General features: G+C 43.5%; 1 protein-coding gene and 1 long non-coding RNA gene across 2 annotated transcripts in view; one reads left to right on the top strand and one right to left on the bottom strand.

Moving 5' to 3' along the window:
• LOC139568283 (NLR family CARD domain-containing protein 3-like) overlaps window positions 1-23,930 on the top strand; it is a 164,683-nt gene that overhangs the window by 73,193 nt on the left and 67,560 nt on the right. The window lies entirely within an intron of this gene.
• On the bottom strand, window positions 76-1,345 carry LOC139570678 (uncharacterized). Its single transcript, XR_011674147.1, has 2 exons — window positions 1,120-1,345; window positions 76-1,014 (listed from the first exon to the last, which is right to left on the bottom strand). It is a non-coding gene; the product is annotated as an uncharacterized lncRNA (long non-coding RNA).

Genomic DNA, 23,930 nt, shown 5'->3' with positions numbered 1-23,930 from the left:
CGATCATAGGCAGTTCATTCTCAATTACTGTCACATCAATTGTCATCTTTCAAATAAACACAACCAAGATATATGTATATGCAAGACATATTTTATTTCAAGGCAATAGATATATACAGTTGGCTGATACAAACGTAGAAAGGGGTAGGTACAAAGGGTATACACATTACCCAGGTGTAATATGGTCGATTAAAGTAAGGTATAAAATCGTACACACGTGAAATTGAGAACATGAAATTGGTAACAATATACAAACATCATTGCTCTACTTTAAAGGAAACTGTAATACTCTATGGTTGTATCACGCGAGTGAGACCAATACCATCATCGCCACTGTTGTGGTAGGAGCTAAACTCCTCAACAATATCGATGTAATTACCTCCTGAATTACCATCTGAGGGGCATGTGAACATGCTGTTGGCATTCCTGCCATTGAAACAGTAATTGCTATCATCTTTGGCCCGTTGCTGGGCCAGGTGAGGTGTTACTGTTTCCATCCCAATCCTGGAAGCCAACAAAGCTATGACATGGACCAAAGTAGCAAAGTAGCACCTTCACTGGGTTTACAATCTAACACAAGGTTAAGCCGCCTGTCTTGTGGTGACACATACTGAGCTGTAAACCACCTACAAAGATAGAATACCATTCTTCTAAACTCTATGCTCGAGGTGAGGTTTCTCAGTGTGTTGTCAACAACTGTGACTACCTTAGACTGCCCTCTCCTGGGCAACGAAGTGCACCACATAGTCAAAATGATCTGTTTCTTCAAGACAAAACAGCACCAATGAAACCTGTAGGACCCAAGTGACACATTGAACAATCTCGGTAAGGAGTCATCAGGTCCGATCAGCTTCTCCGTTCTGGGAAGGGGACGGGTTCCCACCACAACGTGATCCCAGAACCCAGGTACATGAGGGATACAGACATATCTGTAGGCCACCTCTTCTGGCATTGCTTTGCTTACCCAGTACCTGAAGGACATGGTGTCATTCACTGTGATGAGATGGTTGAACGCTGCGCGGGAAGAGAACACTGTCAGTCTAGCTACATTATCAGGGCTCGTCATTGTAGTATAACATAGACATAGACAGATATATCTATACATGGTAATATACATACCTCTTGGCAGGGTGTCAACTCCAGAGGATTGGTCCTCATTCATAATCAGCTGCACATGGACGTTGACCTCCTTGTCAGTCTTGAACTTATCATCTATGTTGAGTTCCAGATCCCAGTCTCCTACATTCTCCAGAGCAGGGAAAATTGGCAAGGGTGTGGTGCTTAGAGTGGTATCTCTCTCTCTATTTATCTCTCTCTGTCTCTCTCTCTCTCTCTCCTCTATCCCCCCCCCTCTCTCTGTCTCTCTCTCTCTCACTCTCTCTCTCTCTCTCCTCTATCTCCCCCCTCTCTCTCTCTATTTATCTCTCTCTCTCTCTCTGTCTCTCTCTCTCTCTCTCTCTGTCTCTCTCTCTCTCTCCTCTATCTCCCCCCCCCTCTCTCACTCTCTCTCTGTCTCTCTCTCTCTCGCTCTCTCTCTCTCTCCTCTATCCCCCCCCTCTCTCACTCTCTCTCTCTCTCTCTGTCTCTCTCCTCTACCCCCCCCTCTCTCTCTCTCACTCTCTCTCTCTCTCTCTCTCTCTCTCTCTCTCTCTCTCTCTCTCTCTCTCTCTCTCTCTCTCTCTCTCTCACTCTCTCTCTCTCTCTCTCTCTCTCTCTCTCTCTCTCTCTCTCTCTCTCTCTCTCTCTCTCTCTCTCTCTCTCTCTCTCTCTCTCTCTGTCTCTCTCTCTCTCTCTCTCTCTCTCTCTCTCTCTCTCACTCTCTCTCTCTGTCTCTCTCTCTCTCCTTGTGGACGATATATTGTGTAGGCGACAACCACTTTGTTCACTGTAACACAGTCTGCACAATACACAGCCCCAAGCACATTGCACGGGCCTGTTCAGCTGAATCAAGTAGTTGTTACAGATGAACGCTCTGTTGAACTTCTTTTTACACGTGGCGCATATAATCAACTGTTTCATCACAGGGATTATCATCGCAATGGACGACACGGTAGCCCCGCCGCTGTACAGGTTATATCGGCTGGGACCAGGCACGGATTCTTCATAGGTGACAGCTGCTTCGGATTGTGGTGGTGTGGGGAACAATGTCCTTTGCGACTGTAAAGATGTCACTGGCTTGGGTTTGCACACGTTGAACCCTCGTATATCAACAGTCTGCTGTGGAGTTTCAGGCACTTGAGATGCTGGTTGTTGGGGATGTAGGACCCGGGCCTCCTGCTGCGGCACTTGATGAAACGTTTCCAGATGCACCTCAACCTGCTGGGGCTCTAGAGGCTGTGCCGGCTGTTGTTGTTGAAAGACATATTCACCACAGACCCTCTCAAGAGCAGCCATGGAGTTCTCTGGGTACCCGAGAGGGGCCATGTCACCAATACAGGCGTTGAAGGTGCTGAGTTCCACATCTGTAAGCTGGGTTACCTCATTACAGATGGCGCTTGAAGGTGGTTTCATAGTGGGAAGGGGATCGGTTGTAGCAGAAAATATTGAACCTGGACAAGAGTCAAAGTTCCACTGTGGCTGAAATGTGGCTTGGATGCTTGGGACACTGCAATCTCTTGAAAGGCGTTTGCATATTCCACATCGGTTAGCATATCATCCGGAGCTCTCTCCCTGTAACACAAGGCGGAAACAAGTCACCCCTCTACCCAAAGGCAATGGATTACTATTCAGTAATAACACAATGTGTGTAATAGTTACACTTACGTGACACATGTCATGCTATCCAGGGCAGCAGTAACCTCCTCTGATGTATCACACCCAGACATGGCTGTGATGCTATCCAGGGCAGCAGTAACCTCCTCTGATGTATCACACCCAGACATGGCTGTGATGCTATCCACGGCAGCAGTAACCTCCTCTGATGTATCACACCCAGACATGGCTGTGATGCTATCCAAGGCAGCAGTAACCTCCTCTGATGTATCACACCCAGACATGGCTGTGATGCTATCCACGGCAGCAGTAACCTCCTCTGATGTATCACACCCAGACATGGCTGTGATGCTATCCAGGACAGCAGTAACCTCCTCTGATGTATCACACCCAGACATGGCTGTGATGCTATCCACGGCAGCAGTAACCTCCTCTGATGTATCACACCCAGACATGGCTGTGATGCTATCCAGGACAGCAGTAACCTCCTCTGATGTATCACACCCAGACATGGCTGTGATGCTATCCAAGACAGCAGTAACCTCCTCTGATGTATCACACCCAGACATGGCTGTGATGCTATCCACGGCAGCAGTAACCTCCTCTGATGTATCACACCCAGACATGGCTGTGATGCTATCCAGGGCAGCAGTAACCTCCTCTGATGTATCACACCCAGACATGGCTGTGATGCTATCCAAGGCAGCAGCAACCTCCTCTGATGTATCACACCCAGACATGGCTGTGATGCTATCCAAGGCAGTCTGAAGCTCCTTTGAGGTAGCACATCCGGCCCTGTTTACGTGCTCTGTCGCAGAGACAACTTCATCAGCCCTATCTTGATACCCAGGCGCAGCTAATACAATTGCATGGTCAACTCTACATTCAGGCACATTGTGAGACATTTCACATGTTTCACCAATAGGTTGTTGGAACGATGGTTCAGTTGTAGACTGGGGCTTGGGTACAGCAGACACTACCTCCTTGGTCTGAGTCTCATCAGAGTCTGGCTCCTTGGTCTGAGTCTCATCAGTCTGGCTCCTTGGTCTGAGTCTCATCAGTCTGGCTCCTTGGTCTGAGTCTCATCAGAGTCTGGCTCCTTGGTCTGAGTCTCATCAGAGTCTGGCTCCTCGGTCTGAGTCTCATCAGTCTGGCTCCTTGGTCTGAGTCTCATCAGTCTGGCTCCTTGGTCAAATCAAATCAAATCAAATTTTATTAGTCACATACACATGGTTAGCAGATGTTAATGCGAGTGTAGCGAAATGCTTGTGCTTCTAGTTCCGACAATGCAGTAATAACCAACAAGTAATCTAACCTAACAATTCCACAACTACTACCTTATACACACACACACAAGTGTAAAGGGATAAAGAATATGTACATAAAGATATATGAATGAGTGGTGGTACAGAACGGCATGGCAAGATGCAGTAGATGGTATAGAGTACGGTATATACATATGAGATGAGTACTGTAGGGTATGTAAACATAAAGTGGCATAGTTTAAAGTGGCTAGTGGTACATGTATTACATAAAGATGGCAAGATGCAGTAGATGATATAGAGTACAGTATATACATATGAGATGGGTAATGTAGGGTATGTAAACATTATATTAAGTGGCATTGTGTAAAGTGGCTAGTGGTACATTTTTACATAATTTCCATCAATTCCCATTTTTAAAGTGGCTGGAGTTGAGTCAGTATGTTGGCAGCGGCCGCTAAATGTTAGTGGTGGCTGTTTAACAGTCTGATGGCCTTGAGATAGAAGCTGTTTTTCAGTCTCTCGGTCCCTGCTTTGATGCACCTGTACTGACCTCGCCTTCTGGATGATAGCGGGGTGAACAGGCAGTGGCTTGGGTGGTTGTTGTCCTTGATGATCTTTATGGCCTTCCTGTGACATCGGGTGGTGTAGGTGTCCTGGAGGGCAGGTAGTTTGCCCCCGGTGGTGCGTTCTGCAGACCTCACTACCCTCTGGAGAGCCTTACGGTTGTGGGCGGAGCAGTTGCCATACCAGGCGGTGATACAGCCCGACAGGATGCTCTCGATTGTGCATCTGTAGAAGTGCTTTTGGTGACAAGCCGAATTTCTTCAGCCTCCTGAGGTTGAAGAGGCGCTGCTGCGCCTTCTTCACAACGCTGTCTGTGTGGGTGGACCAATTCAGTTTGTCCGTGATGTGTACACCGAGGAACTTAAAACTTTCCACCTTCTCCACTACTGACCCGTCGATGTGGATAGGGGGGTGCTCCCTCTGCTGTTTCCTGAAGTCCACAATCATCTCCTTTGTTTTGTTGACGTTGAGTGTGAGGTTATTTTCCTGACACCACACTCCGAGGGCCCTCACCTCCTCCCTGTAGGCCGTCTCGTCGTTGTTGGTAATCAAGCCTACCACTGTAGTGTCATCCGCAAACTTGATGATTGAGTTGGAGGCGTGCATGGCCACGCAGTCGTGGGTGAACAGGGAGTACAGGAGAGGGCTCAGAACGTACCCTTGTGGGGCCCCAGTGTTGAGGATCAGCGGGGTGGAGATGTTGTTACCTACCCTCACCACCTGGGGGCGGCCCGTCAGGAAGTCCAGGACCCAGTTGCACAGGGCGGGGTCGAGACCCAGGGTCTCGAGCTTGATGACGAGTTTGGAGGGTACTATGGTGTTAAATGCTGAGCTGTAATCGATGAACAGCATTCTCACATGGGTATTCCTCTTGTCCAGATGGGTTAGGGCAGTGTGCAGTGTGGTTGCGATTGCGTCGTCTGTGGACCTATTGGGTCGGTAAGCAAATTGGAGTGGGTCTAGGGTGTCCGGTAGGGTGGAGGTGATATGGTCCTTGACTAGTCTCTCAAAGCACTTCATGATGACGGAAGTGAGTGCTACGGGGCGGTAGTCGTTTAGCTCAGTTACCTTAGCTTTCTTGGGAACAGGAACAATGGTGGCCCTCTTGAAGCATGTGGGAACAGCAGACTGGGATAAGGATTGATTGAATATGTCCGTAAACACACCAGCCAGCTGGTCTGCGCATGCTCTGAGGACGCGGCTGGGAATGCCGTCTGGGCCTGCAGCCTTGCGAGGGTTAACACGTTTAAATGTTTTACTCACCTCGGCTGCAGTGAAGGAGAGCCCGCAGGTTTTGGTAGGGGGCCGTGTCAGTGGCACTGTATTGTCCTCAAAGCGGGCAAAAAAGTTGTTTAGCCTGTCTGGGAGCAAGACATCCTGGTCCGCGACGGGGCTGGTTTTCTTTTTGTAATCCGTGATTGACTGTAGACCCTGCCACATACCTCTTGTGTCTGAGCTGTTGAATTGCGACTCGATTTTGTCTCTGTACTGGGACTTAGCCTGTTTGATTGCCTTGCGGAGAGAATAGCTACACTGTTTGTATTCGGTCATGCTTCCGGTCACCTTGCCCTGGTTAAAAGCAGTGGTTCGCGCTTTCAGTTTCACGCGAATGCTGCCGTCAATCCACGGTTTCTGGTTTGGGAATGTTTTAATCGTTGCTGTGGGTACGACATCGTCAATGCACTTCCTAATGAACTCGCTCACCGAATCAGCATATTCGTCAATATTGTTGTTGGACGCAATGCGGACCATATTCCAATCCGCGTGATCGAAGCAGTCTTGAAGCGTGGATTCAGATTGGTCGGACCAGCGTTGAACAGACCTGAGCGCGGGAGCTTGTTGTTTGAGTTTCTGTTTGTAGGCTGGAATCAACAAAATGGAGTCGTAGTCAGCTTTTCCGAAAGGGGGGCGGGGGAGGGCCTTATATGCGTCGCGGAAATTAGTATAACAATGATCTAGGGTTTTTCCAGCCCTGGTAGCACAATCGATATGCTGATAGAATTTAGGGAGTTTTGTTTTTAGATTAGCCTTGTTAAAATCCCCAGCTACGATGAATGCAGCCTCAGGGTGTGTGGTTTCCAGTTTACAAAGAGTCAGATAAAGTTCGTTCAGGGCCATCGATGTGTCTGCTTGGGGGGGAATATATATGGCTGTGATTATGATTGAAGAGAATTCCCTTGGTAGATAATGCGGTCGACATTTGATTGTGAGGAGTTCTAGATCAGGTGAACAGAATGACTTGAGTTCCTGTGTGTTGTTATGATGATCACACCACGTCTCGTTAATCATAAGGCATACCCCCCCGCCCCTCTTCTTACCAGAAAGATGTTTGTTTCTGTCGGCGCGATGCATGAAGAAACCAGCTGGCTGCACCGACTCCGTTAGCGTCTCTTGAGTTAGCCATGTTTCCGTGAAGCAGAGCACGTTGCAATCCCTGATGTCTCTCTGGAATGCTACCCGTGCTCGGATTTCATCAACCTTATTGTCAAGAGACTGGACATTGGCGAGTAGTATGCTAGGGAGTGGAGCGCGATGTGCCCGTCTCCGAAGCCTGACGACGAGACCGCCTCGTTTTCCCCTTTTACGGCGTCGCACAGGGTCGCCGGCTGGGATCAGATCCATTGTATTGGGTGGAAGGCAAAACACTGGATCCGTTTCGGGAAAGTCATATTCCTGGTAGGAACGATGATGAGTTGACGTTAATCGTATATTCAGTAGTTCCTCCCGACTGTATGTAATGAAACCTAAGATTACCTGGGGTACCGATGTAAGAAATAACACATAAAAAAACAAAATACTGCATATTTTCCAAGGAACGCGAAGCGAGGCGGCCATCTCTTTTCGGCGCCGGAAGTAATGAGTCTCATCAGAGTCTGGCTCCTTGTTCTGAGTCTCATCAGTCTGGCTCCTTGGTCTGAGTCTCATCAGAGTCTGGCTCCTCGGTCTGTGTCTCAGCAGAGTCTGGGGTCTGAGTCTCTGCAGACACAGTCTCAGCAGACACTACATCATTGGCCTGAGTCTCATCAGAGTCTGGCTCCTGGGTCTGCGTCTCAGCAGAGGTCGCCCCGGCTGGGGCCGACACAGGCTCTGTGTCATCTGTGGTGGGGGAATTAGGCACAGTGCATACCGTCCCAGAACAGGCAGCATCCTCTGTATACTGATACTCTGGCTCAGCAGATACACATGGTTCAGTATCAGGGTCTTGTTGGACTCCAGCCACTCTGGTACTTTTTTGTTTGATAGGTACACTAAGTTTGACTGGAGAGGATACCCTTTCCGCGACATGTTTGGGTACAGAATTGTGACAGTCCTCCTTGTCATCCTCGCTAGTGTGAACAGAGTCACTGGAGGAACTTGTGTTGCTTTCATCTCCGCTATCATCTGCACCGGGTTCTGTAGGTACTTTAGCCCCGATTCCACTGCTGGAGTCATCGCTTTCATCTCCGCTATCATCTATACCGGGTTCTGTAGGTAGGTTAGCCTTCTCATTGGTAGCCGTGACATGGTGTAGAACCGCTGATGTGCTATTGTCTACTTCTTCACTGTTGTTTGGTCTCCTGTTGAACATCCAGGCCCTCTTTCTGCAACCACTTTTAACGCTCGACTGAGAACCAGGCTGATTGTAGGACATGTCGACCGATCTCTTCTTAATATTGTCCACAGTCACAGGTTTCTGATGTGGGCCAGTGGACGGTCTATGTGATCTAGGCATGCTGTGGCTTTGTGAAGCAAACCTGTTTTCATATCTGCCAATCTTTGCTGATGTGACGCTGCTACCAAGACCACCGTTGCGGCCGCTGCTACAGGAGACTTCGGGACACAACCTTTGAGCATTAAGGCCTGTATTGGGTTCTTTGCTTCGCCTACGGTTGACAGAACTATGGGTCATGTCTCTGCTGCCGCTGGTGGTGTGAGCTCGGCTGTGGTCCCTGGGAGACTGGGCCCTGACGCTGCCCCTGGTGGGCTGGGGCCGGCTGCTGACCCTGGTGGGCTGGGGCCGGCTGCTGACATTGTCACTCACCAGTCTTGCGTTGTGTTTTGGCAGGTTGTCCTTCACAGGGATCCATTCCAGAGGTATACGGCGTTTCACCTTTGCTGTAGTAGGACATGACAAACGTTTTGTGGCCGTTTGTTGTACCGAGTTGGCAGTCCATTGTAACCCTTGGTCTTCGGTGACAGTCCTATGTCATGACTACCTTGTTGTAACCTGTTTTTGTCAGACCTACATCTTAAGTCAAAGGGTTGGGGGTGTCTAGGGTACACAGGTACATTGTGTGGAACCAGAAGGTCGTGTTGATATGTGTTGTGGTCCTCTGTGTCATACAGCCTGTCATTAGAGGCTCTTTCATGCCACCTTCTCTGCTGTATGTTGCGCAAGGGAGAGGGTGTAGATTCCCTCAACTGTGGATATTCCTCAACTCTTAGGCCCATATTGGGATGCTGGTAGTACCATTCGCCTCTGTTATTGTATGTTGAATAAACGTCATGTGACATTCTATCTTTTCTTTCTAATTCTTGTTGTTTTGTAAAGTACTTCACACTAGCACTGGACCATGTTCATGGTTCAGCTGCAAATATACACTGAATTTTCCACTGTCTGTGTAACTAATCTTATATATGTAGCTGAGGCTCCTCCTAAAAGCTTCAAGGCCGTTTGAAGTAATCACCACTATGTGTCATCAGGTAGACTATATGTATCTTTCCTGTTTCACTGCTTAGGTGTCAACCTGAGGTGACCTAGTTTCAATGTCTCACTGTGGGTTGTGTATCCAACCACTGCTGTTTCTACGGGCTTCCGATACGTCCAACCACTGCTGTTTCTACGGGCTTCCGATACGTCCAACCCTGATGTTATGCACATAACCTCGAATCGTCCAATAAATCCTGAGTCGCCCAACCGCTGTTCATCTAACATTGCTCATACAATCCAAACAGAGCTGACACCTCCGGCCGCAGCTGGGTCTTCCCAACCGCTGTTATGCAGATGAAACTCACACTTTCCAAGTACAGATGACTCACCCAACTAATGTTATCTCCATGGGGCTCCAACACCCTGAGCAAGGTAGATCGTCCAACCACTGTTATGTATATGGGGCTCCAACACCAAGGTAGATCGTCCAACCACTGTTATGTATATGGGGTTCCAACACCAAGGTAGATCGTCCAACCACTGTTATGTATAATGGGGCTCCAACACCCTGGTAGATCGTCCAACCACTGTTATGTATATGGGGCTCGGAACATCCAACGCCGGGGGGGTTTCAGCTGTTATGTCAATGAAGCTCAGACTGTCCAAGTGTGAATGATTCACCCAGCTACTGCTATCTCCATGGTGAGCAAACATCCACACCAGATAGGTCATTCTATTAGCTATGTCAACTACAGAATAACAAGCTTTTCTGTTTGGGAGTCTAAGGTGGGAGCTGTTAGTAACTGATTGACTTTGGACCTGTTGCCGTGCCACCCAAACACGATCTGGTGTAAACAAGGTTGACATAGCAACTACACGTTGGCTCTGCTAGACCTCTGCTTATGACCAACTTTAGTGTTCTGTGTTTTAGAGAAACATCATGACCAACTTTAGTCTTTACTGTTTTAGAGAAACATCATGACCAACTTTAGTGTTCTGTGTTTCAGAGAAACATCATGACCAACTTTAGTGTTCTGTGTTTCAGAGAAACATCATGACCAACTTTAGTGTTCTGTGTTTCAGAGAAACATCATGACCAACTTTAGTATTTACTGTTTTAGAGAAACATCATGACCAACTTTAGTATTTACTGTTTTAGAGAAACATCATGACCAACTTTAGTCTTTACTGTTTTAGAGAAACATCATGACCAACTTTAGTCTTTACTGTTTTAGAGAAACATCATGAACAACTTTAGTGTTCTGTGTTTTAGAGAAACATCATGACCAACTTTAGTGTTCTGTGTTTTAGAGAAACATCATGACCAACTTTAGTCTTTACTGTTTCAGAGAAACATCATGACCAACTTTAGTGTTCTGTGTTTTAGAGAAACATCATGACCAACTTTAGTGTTCTGTGTTTTAGAGAAACATCATGACCAACTTTAGTATTTACTGTTTTAGAGAAACATCATGACCAACTTTAGTATTTACTGTTTTAGAGAAACATCATGACCAACTTTAGTCTTTACTGTTTTAGAGAAACATCATGACCAACTTTAGTGTTCTGTGTTTTAGAGAAACATCATGACCAACTTTAGTCTTTACTGTTTTAGAGAAACATCATGACCAACTTTAGTGTTCTGTGTTTTAGAGAAACATCATGACCAACTTTAGTCTTTACTGTTTTAGAGAAACATCATGACCAACTTTAGTGTTCTGTGTTTTAGAGAAACATCATGACCAACTTTAGTGTTCTGTGTTTCAGAGAAACATCATGACCAACTTTAGTCTTTACTGTTTTAGAGAAACATCATGACCAACTTTAGTGTTCTGTGTTTTAGAGAAACATCATGACCAACTTTAGTGTTTACTGTTTTAGAGAAACATCATGACCAACTTTAGTCTTTACTGTTTTAGAGAAACATCATGACCAACTTTAGTGTTCTGTGTTTCAGAGAAACATCATGACCAACTTTAGTCTTTACTGTTTTAGAGAAACATCATGACCAACTTTAGTGTTCTGTGTTTTAGAGAAACATCATGACCAACTTTAGTGTTCTGTGTTTTAGAGAAACATCATGACCAACTTTAGTCTTTACTGTTTTAGAGAAACATCATGACCAACTTTAGTGTTCTGTGTTTTAGAGAAACATCATGACCAACTTTAGTGTTCTGTGTTTCAGAGAAACATCATGACCAACTTTAGTCTTTACTGTTTTAGAGAAACATCATGACCAACTTTAGTGTTCTGTGTTTCAGAGAAACATCATGACCAACTTTAGTCTTTACTGTTTTAGAGAAACATCATGACCAACTTTAGTGTTCTGTGTTTTAGAGAAACATCATGACCAACTTTAGTCTTTACTGTTTTAGAGAAACATCATGACCAACTTTAGTCTTCTGTGTTTCAGAGAAACATCATGACCAACTTTAGTGTTCTGTGTTTCAGAGAAACATCATGACCAACTTTAGTCTTCTGTGTTTTAGAGAAACATCATGACCAACTTTAGTGTTTACTGTTTTAGAGAAACATCATGACCAACTTTAGTCTTCTGTGTTTCAGAGAAACATCATGACCAACTTTAGTGTTCTGTGTTTCAGAGAAACATCATGACCAACTTTAGTGTTCTGTGTTTTAGAGAAACATCATGACCAACTTTAGTCTTTACTGTTTTAGAGAAACATTATGACCAACTTTAGTCTTTACTGTTTTAGAGAAACATCATGACCAACTTTAGTCTTTACTGTTTTAGAGAAACATCATGACCAACTTTAGTCTTTACTGTTTTAGAGAAACATCATGACCAACTTTAGTCTTTACTGTTTTAGAGAAACATCATGACCAACTTTAGTCTTCTGTGTTTTAGAGAAACATCATGACCAACTTTAGTGTTTACTGTTTTAGAGAAACATCATGACCAACTTTAGTCTTCTGTGTTTCAGAGAAACATCATGACCAACTTTAGTGTTCTGTGTTTCAGAGAAACATCATGACCAACTTTAGTGTTCTGTGTTTCAGAGAAACATCATGACAACTTTAGTGTTCTGTGTTTCAGAGAAACATCATGACCAACTTTAGTGTTCTGTGTTTCAGAGAAACATCATGACAACTTTAGTGTTCTGTGTTTTAGAGAAACATCATGACCAACTTTAGTGTTCTGTGTTTTAGAGAAACATCATGACAAACTTTAGTCTTTACTGTTTTAGAGAAACATCATGACCAACTTTAGTGTTCTGTGTTTTAGAGAAACATCATGACCAACTTTAGTCTTTACTGTTTTAGAGAAACATCATGACCAACTTTAGTGTTCTGTGTTTTAGAGAAACATCATGACCAACTTTAGTCTTTACTGTTTCAGAGAAACATCATGACCAACTTTAGTGTTTACTGTTTCAGAGAAACATCATGACCAACTTTAGTGTTTACTGTTTCAGAGAAACATCATGACCAACTTTAGTGTTTACTGTTTCAGAGAAACATCATGACCAACTTTAGTGTTCTGTGTTTTAGAGAAACATCATGACCAACTTTAGTGTTCTGTGTTTTAGAGACACATCGTGACCAACTTTAGTCTTCTGTGTTTTAGAGAAACATCACGACCAACTTTAGTGTTCTGTGTTTTAGAGAAACATCATGACCAACTTTAGTGTTCTGTGTTTCAGAGAAACATCATGACCAACTTTAGTGTTCTGTGTTTCAGAGAAACATCATGACCAACTTTAGTATTTACTGTTTTAGAGAAACATCATGACCAACTTTAGTATTTACTGTTTTAGAGAAACATCATGACCAACTTTAGTCTTTACTGTTTTAGAGAAACATCATGACCAACTTTAGTCTTTACTGTTTTAGAGAAACATCATGACCAACTTTAGTGTTCTGTGTTTTAGAGAAACATCATGACCAACTTTAGTGTTCTGTGTTTTAGAGAAACATCATGACCAACTTTAGTATTTACTGTTTTAGAGAAACATCATGACCAACTTTAGTATTTACTGTTTTAGAGAAACATCATGACCAACTTTAGTCTTTACTGTTTTAGAGAAACATCATGACCAACTTTAGTGTTCTGTGTTTTAGAGAAACATCATGACCAACTTTAGCATTTACTGTTTTAGAGAAACATCATGACCAACTTTAGTGTTCTGTGTTTTAGAGAAGCATCATGACCAACTTTAGTCTTTACTGTTTTAGAGAAACATCATGACCAACTTTAGTGTTCTGTGTTTTAGAGAAACATCATGACCAACTTTAGTGTTCTGTGTTTCAGAGAAACATCATGACCAACTTTAGTCTTTACTGTTTTAGAGAAACATCATGACCAACTTTAGTGTTCTGTGTTTCAGAGAAACATCATGACCAACTTTAGTGTTCTGTGTTTTAGAGAAACATCATGACCAACTTTAGTGTTCTGTGTTTCAGAGAAACATCATGACCAACTTTAGTGTTCTGTGTTTTAGAGAAACATCATGACCAACTTTAGTCTTTACTGTTTTAGAGAAACATCATGACCAACTTTAGTGTTCTGTGTTTCAGAGAAACATCATGACCAACTTTAGTGTTCTGTGTTTCAGAGAAACATCATGACCAACTTTAGTGTTCTGTGTTTCAGAGAAACATCATGACCAACTTTAGTCTTCTGCGTTTCAGATAAACATCATGACCAACTTTAGTCTTCTGTGTTTCAGATAAACATCATGACCAAGTTCTGACCTTGAAGCAGTTCAGACTTTCTACCCTCCCTCTCTCTCTCTTTCCATCTGTTCTGACTCTCTACCCTCTCTCTCTCTTCCCCTCTGTTCTGACCCTCTACCCTCCATCTCTCTCTCTTTCCCTCTGTTCTGACTCTCTACCCTCCCTCTCTCTTTCTTTCCCTCTGTTCTGACTCTCTACCCTCCCTCTCTCTCTCTTTCCCTCTGTTCCCTCTCTCTACCCTCCCTCTCTCTCTCTTTCCCTCTGTTCTGACTCTCTACCCTCCCTCTCTCTCACTTTCCCTTTGTTCTGACTCTCTACCCTCCCTCTCTCTCTTTCCCTCTGTTCTGACTCTCTACCCTCCCTCTCTCTCTCTTTCACTCTGTTCTGACTTTCTAACCTCCCTCTCTCTCTTTCCATCTGTTCTAACTCTACCCTCCCTCTCTCTCTCTTTCCCTCTGTTCTGACTCTCTCCCTCCCTCTCTCTCTCTTTCCCTCTGTTCTGACTTTCTCCCCTCCCTCTCGCTCTCTTCCCCTCTGTTCTGACCCTCTACCATCCCTCTCTCTCTTTCCCTCTGTTCTGACTCTCCCCCCTCTCTCTCTCTCTTTCCCTCTGTTCTGACTCTCTACCCTCCTTCTCTCTCTCTTTCCCTCTGTTCTGACTCTCTACCCTCCCTCTCTCTTTCCCTCTGTTCTGACTCTCTACCCTCCTTCTCTCTCTCTTTCCCTCTGTTCTGACTCTCTACCCTCCCTCTCTCTTACCTCTGTTCTGACTCTCTACCCTCCCTATCTCTCTTTCCCTCTGTTCTGACTCTCTACCCTCCCTCTCTCTCTCTTTCCCTCTGTTCTGACTCTCTACCCTCCCTCTCTCTCTCTTTCCCTATGTTCTGACTCTCTACCCTCCCTCTCTCTTACCTCTGTTCTGACTCTCTACCATCCCTCTCTCTCTTTCCCTCTGTTCTGACTCCCCCCCTCTCTCTCTTTCCCTCTGTTCTGACTCTCTACCCTCCCTCTCTCTCTTTCCCTCTGTTCTGACTCTCTTTCTGACTCTCTACCCTCCCTCTCTCTCTTTCCCTCTGTTCTGATTCTCTACCCTCCCTCTCTCTTACCTCTGTTCTGACTCTCTACCCTCCCTCTCTCTCTTTCCCTATGTTCTGACTCTCTACCCTCTCTCTCTCTCTCCCCATCAGGGCTCCAGATCCTCTATCAGTTCTGACTCTCTACCCTCCCAGTATAGTATACACAGACTGGACAACAGGACAATGATCCTAAGCCCGGACTTGACTCTCTACCCTCCCTCTCTCTCTCTTTCCCTCTGTTCTGACTCTCTACCCTCCCTCTCTCTTACCTCTGTTCTGACTCTCTACCCTCCCTATCTCTCTTTCCCTCTGTTCTGACTCTCTACCCTCCCTCTCTCTCTCTTTCCCTCTGTTCTGACTCTCTACCCTCCCTCTCTCTCTCTTTCCCTATGTTCTGACTCTCTACCCTCCCTCTCTCTTACCTCTGTTCTGACTCTCTACCATCCCTCTCTCTCTTTCCCTCTGTTCTGACTCCCCCCCTCTCTCTCTTTCCCTCTGTTCTGACTCTCTACCCTCCCTCTCTCTCTTTCCCTCTGTTCTGACTCTCTTTCTGACTCTCTACCCTCCCTCTCTCTCTTTCCCTCTGTTCTGACTCTCTACCCTCCCTCTCTCTTACCTCTGTTCTGACTCTCTACCCTCCCTCTCTCTCTTTCCCTATGTTCTGACTCTCTACCCTCTCTCTCTCTCTCCCCATCAGGGCTCCAGATCCTCTATCAGTTCTGACTCTCTACCCTCCCAGTATAGTATACACAGACTGGACAACAGGACAATGATCCTAAGCCCGGACTTGAACCCGATCGAACATCTCTGGAGAGACCTGAAAATAGCTGTGCAGCGACGCTCCCCATCCAACCTGACAGAGCTTGAGAGGATCTGCAGAGAAGAATGGGAGAAACTCCCCATATACAGGTGTGCTAAGCTTGTAGCGTCATACCCAAGAAGACTCAAGGCTGTAATCACTGCCAAAGGTGCTTCAACAAAGTACTGAGTAAAGGGTCTGAATACTTATGTAAATGTGATATCTAAGTTTTTTTTAATAAAAATGTGCACACATAAAATAAACTGTTTTTGCTTTGTAATTCTGGGTTATTGTGTGTAGATTGATGAGGGAAAAAACAATGTAATCCATTTTAGAATAAGGCTGTAACGTGACAAAATGTGTAAAAAGTCAAGGGGTCTGAATACTTTCTGAATGCTCTGTATATCAGTATATTAGACTCTCTCTCTCTCTGCAGTGATGTTGTTTTCATCACTTCTGGTTTAACACTGACATCAAGTGGTGATTGTCCAAACTGCACCCCTGTTAAGATATAAAAAGAGAGAGAGCAGAGGGAGAGAGAAGAGAGCAGAGAGTGTGTAAGAGAGAGCAGAGCACAGAGAGAGAGAGAGAGAGCAGAGAGCGAGAGAAGAGAGCAGAGTGAGAGCAGAGAGTAGGCTTAGAGAGCAGAGTGAGAGAGAGAGCAGAGAACAGAGAGAGAGCGAGCAGAGAGCAGGCTGAGAGAGCAGAGAGAGCGGAGAGCAGAAAGAGCAGAGAGCAGGCTGAGAAAGCAAAGAGAGAGTGAGAGAGCAGAGAGAGAGCAGAGAGGGCAGAGAGAGAGAGCAGAGAAAAGAGAGAGAGAGGGAGAGAGCAGAGAGAGAGCAGGAAGATTTGAGAACAGAGAGAGAGAGCAGAGAGAGCAGAGCAGAGAGGAGAGAAGAGAGAGTGAACTCTGTTGCTGTTGTGCTGCATCACAACTCTGTTGTACAATTTGTTTAATTCAATTCCACATATTTAATTGTTTGTATTTCATTTCATATTAGTTTCATGTTTCAACCAGTCGCAGGTTAACGTCAACCTGACAGAGGAAACGTAACATCAATAACCAAACTGTTTTCACAATTAACAGGCTTTTCTTGTTTCAAGTATGTTTTATTATGAAAAGTACAATATATCCTTGTTTACTTGTACAACTATGGAGTGTATGTCCATATATAATTATACAATTTGTTATTCAACATAAAAGACAACAAATTATCACATTGGTATTTTAACAGTGTTATTGTCACAATTATAGGAAGACACGCATGTGTGTGTGTGTGTGTTTCTCCAGTGTGTGTGTCCAGTGTGTGTGTGTCGAATGTGTGTGTGTGTGTCCAGTGTGTGTTTGTCTAGTGTGTGTGTGTGTTTGTCCAGTGTGAGTGTGTGTGTGTGTGTCAAGTGTGTGTGTGTGTACAGTGTGTGTGTCTGTCCAGTGTGTGTGTGTGTGTGTGTGTGTGTGTGTGTGTGTGTGTTCAGTGTGTGTTTGTCCAGTGTGTGTGTGTGTGTGTATTAGTCCAGTGTGTGTGTGTGTCAAGTGTGTGTGTGTCCAGTGTGTGTTTGTCTAGTGTGTGTGTGTGGGTGTGTGTGTTTGTCCAGTGTGAGTGTGTGTGTCAAGTGTGTGTGTGTGTACAGTGTGTGTGTGTGTGTTTGTCCAGTGTGTGTGTGTATTAGTCCAGTGTGTGTGTGTGTCCAGTGTGTGTTTGTCTAGTGTGTGTGTGTGGGTGTGTGTGTTTGTCCAGTGTGAGTGTGTGTGTGTGTGTGTGTCAAGTGTGTGTGTGTGTGTATTAGTCCAGTGTGTGTGTGTCAAGTGTGTGTGTGTCCAGTGTGTGTTTGTCTAGTGTGTGTGTGTGGGTGTGTGTGTTTGTCCAGTGTGAGTGTGTGTGTGTGTGTGTCAAGTGTGTGTGTGTGTACAGTGTGTGTGTCTGTCCAGTGTGTGTGTGTGTGTGTGTGTGTGTGTTTGTCCAGTGTGTGTGTGTATTAGTCCAGTGTGTGTGTGTGTCAAGTGTGTCTGTGTGTGTGTCCAGTGTCTGTGTGTGTGTTCAGTGTGTGTCCAGTGTGTGTGTGTCCAGTGTGTGTGTGTGTGTGTCCAGTGTGTGTGTGTGTGTGCAGTGTGTGTCCAGTGTGTGTGAGTGTGTGTCCAGTGTGAGTGTGTGTGTGTGTGTGTGTCCAGTGTGTGTGTGTCCAATGTGTGTGTGAGTGTCCAGTGTGTGTGTGTGTGTGTGTGTGTGTCCAGTGTGTGTGTGTGTGTGTGTGTCCAGTGTGTGTGTGTGTGTGTGTGTGTGTGTGTGTGTGTCCAGTGTGTGTGTGTGTGTGCAGTGTGTGTGTGTGTGTGTGTCCAGTGTGTGTGTGTGTGTGTGTGTGTGTTCAGTGTGTGTGTGTTCAGCGTGTGTGTGTGTCCAGTGTCCAGTGTGTGTGTGTGTGTGTGTGTGTGTGTGTGTGTGTGTGTGTGTGTGTGTGTGTGTGTGTGTGTGTGTGTGTGTGTGTTCAGTGTGTGTCCAGTGTGTGTGTGTGTGTGTGAGTGTGTGTCCAGTGTGTGTTTGTGAGTTTGTCCGGTGTGTGTGTGTGTGTGTGTGTGTGTGTGTGTGTGTGTGTCCACTGTGTGTGTGTCCAGTGTGTGTGTGTGTGTGAGTGTGTGTGTCCAGTGTGTGTGTGAGTGTCCAGTGTGTGTGTGTGTGTGTGTCCAGTGTGTGTGTGTGTCCCCAGTGTGTGTGTGTGTCCAGTGTGTGTGTGTGTGTGTGTGTGTGTGTGTGTGTGTGTGTGTGTGTGTGTGTGTGTGTGTGTGTGTGTGTGTGTGTGTGTGTGTGTGTGTGTGTGTGTTCAGTGTGTGTGTGTGTTCAGTGTGTGTGTGTGTGTGTGTGTGTGTGTGTGTGTGTGTGTGTGTGTGTGTGTGTGTGTGTGTGTAGTCCAGTGTGTGTGTGTGTCAAGTGTGTGTGTCCAGTGTGTCTGTGTGTGTGTTCAGTGTGTGTCCAGTGTGTGTGTGTCCAGTGTGTGTGTGTGTGTGTGTCCAGTGTGTGTGTGTGTGTGTGTGTGTGTGTGTGTGTGTGTGTGTGTGTGTGTGTGTGTGTGTGTGTGTGTGTGTGTGTGTGTGCAGTGTGTGTCCAGTGTGTGTGTGTGTGTGTGTGTGAGTGTGTGTGTCCAGTGTGTGTGTGCCCAGTGTGTGTGTGTGTCCAGTGTGTGTGTGTGTGTGTGTGTGTGTGTGTGTGTGTGTGTGTGTCCAGTGTGTGTGTGTGTGTGTGTGTGTGTGTGTGTGTGTGTGTCCAGTGTGTGTGTGTGTGTGTGTGTGTGTGTGTGTGTGTGTGTGTGTGTGTGTGTGTGTGTGTGTGTGTGTGTGTGTGTGTGTGTGTGTGTGTGTGTGTGTGTGTGTGTGTGTGTGTGTGTAGAGACATGCACAGTATACATTGTTGTCACTGGGGTTTATTGACCAGTTTATCACAAAACAAAGCAGTGGTACATATCACCAAGCTATAGCTCAATAGAGACATTTTGCAATGGCACATTTATAGAACTAACACTGTTCAGTGTAGTAAACACAGTTTATCATTGGCTACATATCCTAGGCACATTTATAGACCTAATACTGTTCAGTGTAGTAAACACAGTTCATCATTGACTACATATCCTAGGGACATTTATAGACCTAATACTGTTCAGTGTAGTAAACACAGTTTATCATTGACTACATATCCTAGGGACATTTATAGACCTAATACTGTTCAGTGTAGTAAACACAGTTCATCATTGACTACATATCCTAGGGACATTTATAGACCTAATACTGTTCAGTGTAGTAAACACAGTTCATCATTGACTACATATCCTAGGGACATTTATAGACCTAATACTGTTCAGTGTAGTAAACACAGTTTATCATTGACTACATATCCTAGGGACATTTATAGACCTAATACTGTTCAGTGTAGTAAACACAGTTTATCATTGACTACATATCCTAGGGACATTTATAGACCTGATACTGTTCAGTGTAGTAAACACAGTTTATCATTGACTACATATCCTAGGGACATTTATAGACCTAATACTGTTCAGTGTAGTAAACACAGTTAATCATTGACTACATATCCTAGGGACATTTATAGACCTAATACTGTTCAGTGTAGTAAACACAGTTCATCATTGACTACATATCCTAGGGACATTTATAGACCTAATACTGTTCAGTGTAGTAAACACAGTTCATCATTGACTACATATCCTAGGGACATTTATAGACCTAATACTGTTCAGTGTAGTAAACACAGTTCATCATTGACTACATATCCTAGGGACATTTATAGACCTAATACTGTTCAGTGTAGTAAACACAGTTAATCATTGACTACATATCCTAGGGACATTTATAGACCTAATACTGTTCAGTGTAGTAAACACAGTTCATCATTGACTACATATCCTAGGGACATTTATAGACCTAACACTGTTCAGTGTAGTAAACACAGTTCATCATTGACTACATATCCTAGGGACATTTATAGACCTAATACTGTTCAGTGTAGTAAACACAGTTAATCATTGACTACATATCCTAGGGACATTTATAGACCTAATACTGTTCAGTGTAGTAAACACAGTTAATCATTGACTACATATCCTAGGGACATTTATAGACCTAATACTGTTCAGTGTAGTAAACACAGTTCATCATTGACTACATATCCTAGGGACATTTATAGACCTAATACTGTTCAGTGTAGTAAACACAGTTCATCATTGACTACATATCCTAGGGACATTTATAGACCTAACACTGTTCAGTGTAGTAAACACAGTTCATCATTGACTACATATCCTAGGGACATTTATAGACCTAACACTGTTCAGTGTAGTAAACACAGTTCATCATTGACTACATATCCTAGGGACATTTATAGACCTAACACTGTTCAGTGTAGTAAACACAGTTCATCATTGACTACATATCCTAGGGACATTTATAGACCTAACACTGTTCAGTGTAGTAAACACAGTTCATCATTGACTACATATCCTAGGGACATTTATAGACCTAACACTGTTCAGTGTAGTAAACACAGTTCATCATTGACTACATATCCTAGGGACATTTATAGACCTAATACTGTTCAGTGTAGTAAACACAGTTCATCATTGACTACATATCCTAGGGACATTTATAGACCTAACACTGTTCAGTGTAGTAAACACAGTTCATCATTGACTACATATCCTAGGGACATTTATAGACCTAATACTGTTCAGTGTAGTAAACACAGTTCATCATTGACTACATATCCTAGGGACATTTATAGACCTAATACTGTTCAGTGTAGTAAACACAGTTCATCATTGACTACATATCCTAGGGACATTTATAGACCTAATACTGTTCAGTGTAGTAAAAACAGTTCATCATTGACTACATATCCTAGGGACATTTATAGACCTAATACTGTTCAGTGTAGTAAACACAGTTCATCATTGACTACATATCCTAGGGACATTTATAGACCTAATACTGTTCAGTGTAGTAAACACAGTTCATCATTGACTACATATCCTAGGGACATTTATAGACCTAATACTGTTCAGTGTAGTAAACACAGTTCATCATTGACTACATATCCTAGGCACATTTATAGACCTAACACTGTTCAGTGTAGTAAACACAGTTTATCATTGACTACATATCCTAGGGACATTTATAGACCTAATACTGTTCAGTGTAGTAAACACAGTTCATCATTGACTACATATCCTAGGGACATTTATAGACCTAATACTGTTCAGTGTAGTAAACACAGTTCATCATTGACTACATATCCTAGGGACATTTATAGACCTGATACTGTTCAGTGTAGTAAACACAGTTTATCATTGACTACATATCCTAGGGACATTTATAGACCTAATACTGTTCAGTGTAGTAAACACAGTTCATCATTGACTACATATCCTAGGGACATTTATAGACCTAATACTGTTCAGTGTAGTAAACACAGTTCATCATTGACTACATATCCTAGGGACATTTATAGAACTAATACTGTTCAGTGTAGTAAACACAGTTCATCATTGACTCCATATCCTAGGGACATTTATAGACCTAATACTGTTCAGTGTAGTAAACACAGTTCATCATTGACTACATATCCTAGGGACATTTATAGACCTGATACTGTTCAGTGTAGTAAACACAGTTCATCATTGACTACATATCCTAGGGACATTTATAGACCTAATACTGTTCAGTGTAGTAAACACAGTTTATCATTGACTACATATCCTAGGGACATTTATAGACCTAATACTGTTCAGTGTAGTAAACACAGTTCATCATTGACTACATATCCTAGGGACATTTATAGACCTAATACTGTTCAGTGTAGTAAACACAGTTCATCATTGACTACATATCCTAGGGACATTTATAGACCTAATACTGTTCAGTGTAGTAAACACAGTTCATCATTGACTACATATCCTAGGGACATTTATAGACCTAATACTGTTCAGTGTAGTAAACACAGTTTATCATTGACTACATATCCTAGGGACATTTATAGACCTAATACTGTTCAGTGTAGTAAACACAGTTCATCATTGACTACATATCCTAGGGACATTTATAGACCTAACACTGTTCAGTGTAGTAAACACAGTTCATCATTGACTACATATCCTAGGGACATTTATAGACCTAACACTGTTCAGTGTAGTAAACACAGTTCATCATTGACTACATATCCTAGGGACATTTATAGACCTAACACTGTTCAGTGTAGTAAACACAGTTCATCATTGACTACATATCCTAGGGACATTTATAGACCTAACACTGTTCAGTGTAGTAAACACAGTTCATCATTGACTACATATCCTAGGGACATTTATAGACCTGATACTGTTCAGTGTAGTAAACACAGTTCATCATTGACTACATATCCTAGGGACATTTATAGAACTAATACTGTTCAGTGTAGTAAACACAGTTCATCATTGACTACATATCCTAGGGACATTTATAGACCTAATACTGTTCAGTGTAGTAAACACAGTTCATCATTGACTACATATCCTAGGGACATTTATAGACCTAATACTGTTCAGTGTAGTAAACACAGTTTATCATTGACTACATATCCTAGGGACATTTATAGACCTAATACTGTTCAGTGTAGTAAACACAGTTCATCATTGACTACATATCCTAGGGACATTTATAGACCTAACACTGTTCAGTGTAGTAAACACAGTTCATCATTGACTACATATCCTAGGGACATTTATAGACCTAATACTGTTCAGTGTAGTAAACACAGTTCATCATTGACTACATATCCTAGGGACATTTATAGACCTAACACTGTTCAGTGTAGTAAACACAGTTCATCATTGACTACATATCCTAGGGACATTTATAGACCTAACACTGTTCAGTGTAGTAAACACAGTTCATCATTGACTACATATCCTAGGGACATTTATAGACCTAACACTGTTCAGTGTAGTAAACACAGTTCATCATTGACTACATATCCTAGGGACATTTATAGACCTAACACTGTTCAGTGTAGTAAACACAGTTCATCATTGACTACATATCCTAGGGACATTTATAGACCTAATACTGTTCAGTGTAGTAAACACAGTTCATCATTGACTACATATCCTAGGGACATTTATAGACCTAATACTGTTCAGTGTAGTAAACACAGTTCATCATTGACTACATATCCTAGGGACATTTATAGACCTAACACTGTTCAGTGTAGTAAACACAGTTCATCATTGACTACATATCCTAGGGACATTTATAGACCTAATACTGTTCAGTGTAGTAAACACAGTTCATCATTGACTACATATCCTAGGGACATTTATAGACCTGATACTGTTCAGTGTAGTAAACACAGTTTATCATTGACTACATATCCTAGGGACTGAGGCCGGCTATGTACGTTTTCAACTGGTCTGCCAGGCTGTTTTGGTTCATTTCCCTCAGTGTTTTGTAAATGGTATCCAGGTAACCGGTCATGTTGAACATGTTCCTTCAGCACTTTTTGCAGGTCAGTTGGTGTTTCTGATAAGCTCCGCCGTGCTGCTTGGTAGTTTCAATGTCCATATGAATCTTTTCAACTGTCCTCTGTCAAGGTCGCAAAGTATATTCAACACCTTCTCTGTCACCTTGATGTTTATTGATAACCTTGCCG

Source organism: Salvelinus alpinus, chromosome 1, assembly GCF_045679555.1.
Source record: "Salvelinus alpinus chromosome 1, SLU_Salpinus.1, whole genome shotgun sequence".
Lineage (NCBI taxonomy): Eukaryota > Metazoa > Chordata > Actinopteri > Salmoniformes > Salmonidae > Salvelinus > Salvelinus alpinus.
The sequence above is the reverse complement of the archived record's forward strand: the minus strand, read 5'-3'. Positions and strand labels throughout refer to the sequence as shown.